The 2,500-nt window shown below is 39.4% G+C and overlaps 1 protein-coding gene across 1 annotated transcript in view; it reads left to right on the forward strand.

Moving 5' to 3' along the window:
- Nucleotides 1-2,500, forward strand: part of LOC144956443 (uncharacterized) — a 26,936-nt gene that overhangs the window by 15,355 nt on the left and 9,081 nt on the right. The window lies entirely within an intron of this gene.

The following is a 2,500-nucleotide window of genomic DNA, read 5'->3' on the forward strand; positions in this document are numbered from 1 at the left end:
CACAAACGCGGATGGCAAAAACAATAACAAAGGCCTGAGTGACGTCATCTGCATACTATCTATATGCTGGACGTCAATAAAAACCTCTCACCCTCGCTCCTTTACGTTCGTTCGGTAAAACGTAGAATCTGCCTATAATGCAACCATTACTGTTCAGAAAGGCACCCTTGTGATTCAATAATATGTAACCTTTTGTTATGTTAGTCCATTATACTTCCGGATGGCAATGTTGTGAGTTTCTTCGCCAAGTGCATACTATCTATAGCGAACCATGGCGCCACAATCTGGTAATACAGAGTTAACGATGTGTTTTGTCGACTACAACCAACACGTCAAAATTCAAATTTAGGTCAACCACGCGTACTCATTGAAATGGCGTGTACAGAATGTGGATTCCCGCCATCTGTCACGACCGATGGAAAACAAAAATAGAACCTTCTACACGGTCTCATGCCACGCGAGTTTTACTTAACTTTATTTCATGTTGTTGTAATGGTGTTTTGTTTTGTTTTTTTTTTTGTTCTGTATTGTTTGTTTATTCTTATTTTTATTGTATTTATTTATTTTTTATTTTATTTTATTTTATTTTTTTTATTATTTTTTTTTTTGGGGGGGGGGGGGGGGGGTAGGTTTCTTGTGTTTTGTTGTTGTTTTTTTTTTTTTGGATCATTTTTTCATGTTAATAGAAAAAAAAGATAATCATGGCAAATGAATTCAACAAATTATATATTTATTTGAGCTCGCACTAATAAGTGAATTAGTGGAATTAGGTGGGTCAAATTTACACGTCTCATTGACTATCATACGCTTTCTAAAGCATAGTGCTAATTTGGGCGATGTCGTTGGAGACCCACACGTTAACAAATCGCGAACACGGCGTCTTATGGAGTCGTCTCAGGACAGATCTTCATTTTTTTCCATGTCGTTTGTCAATCGCTGTAGGCTAGGAACATAATCGTTAGCTTGTGTTTATGTCAGAAGGACTTGGTTGAAGAAAATTAAATTTCATATTAAAATGATTAGAATTTCAATATTATAATATAAAAAGTTCCCAATGTGCATTTTGAACGAGTTCGCAAATTCAAATGTAGGAGTTCAAGCAATATAATTATAAAATACTTAAACTGCTGAATTGATATTGCGCAAAATCCACTAAACGTGCTTACAGCGCGTTACAAGGGGTCAATAGTTAACAGCAACACTTAACATGTATGGCTAACATGACGCCTGCAAGGCAATGATACAGTCTTTGTCGGACAGAGAAAGTACTATTAACGACCAATTACTCATTTTACACATGAGAGAATGTAAGTAAAGAGCCTTAACAAGAACTCAACTATGTGTCGCTCAGAGCGAGAGTCGAACCCTGGACCTTCCTGTTCACTAGTCCACATGCCGCACAAAAATTAGGCACAACTGTACAGCAGCATGATATTTGCTTCATACTCAGAAGGAATCGAGTTCGACCCCCCACTTGGAACAAGTCACTTCACTTTAATCCTTTTAATGATTGTACACTAAAAAAAAATCAAAAAAAATAAATCAGCAAAGTCTTTATCGCACTCGTGTACCGTCGCAAACCCACCCGGAAGCTTCGTCACAACACACCGTTCAACTAGATGCATAGGTGCATAGGTGGAATGCAGTGGCCACGGTTTGTGATGTGTTCATCTTCAGATACCACTTGTCGAAGTAGGATTTGAGTCTGGTCACGTCCTCGCTGAGTACGCTCTCGAGACGGGTCCACACTTTACTTTGAGTAGCAAGTGTCCAGTCGTCCGCGTATCCCCCAGCCTCAGGGAGGAAGTGTTCTGCGTATCGCTAATGTAAACGTTAAGCAACATTTGCGCTAGTACCGAACCCTGAGGGACCCCATTCTTCAATTTCCTAATTTACTCGTAGCGTCTCCCAGCGCGACTTGGAATTGTGTTTCGACTAAGATTGAAGAGAACAACTTCATGGTCTTTTTGCACCTTATGATCTTTGCAAGTTTTAGCATTAATCCTTCGCACAAGACCATATCGTACGCCGCCGATAGATCTAGTTCAATTGATAGAGCACCCGCTTCACACGCAAAGAACCGAGTAAAGTCCAGATTATTTTTAGACCCCACGCCCCTCCTGTCCACCCAACAGTGATAGGATAGCTGGGTCTATTATATCTGACGGAAAGTACGATTTGAGAGACTAGAATCTTATTCAAAAATTTGGAAGCCATTGTTATTGAACATCTCCGATTCTATGTGATGTATTGCTCCATTGGACTACTATATACTTAATGTCAATATATTATACTTCGCTTGAGAGGCCAATCCATTGACACTAAGCGACATGTACACACATGTGCAAATAAGTGCACGTCGCCTCAAAACCAATTAGAACCTAATGCTACACACTATTTGGATTGATTTTAAGTAAAATGCTCGCCTTTTCTACCCGCCAGGTCATTTCTACCAACACACATGCATGTGTACTCCTTGGTCTTTTAAGTCTTATTTAGA

This window comes from Berghia stephanieae, chromosome 11, assembly GCF_034508935.2.
Source record: "Berghia stephanieae isolate SIO BIC M18660-M18661 chromosome 11, UCSD_Bste_1.3, whole genome shotgun sequence".
In the NCBI taxonomy this organism is placed as follows: domain Eukaryota; kingdom Metazoa; phylum Mollusca; class Gastropoda; order Nudibranchia; family Aeolidiidae; genus Berghia; species Berghia stephanieae.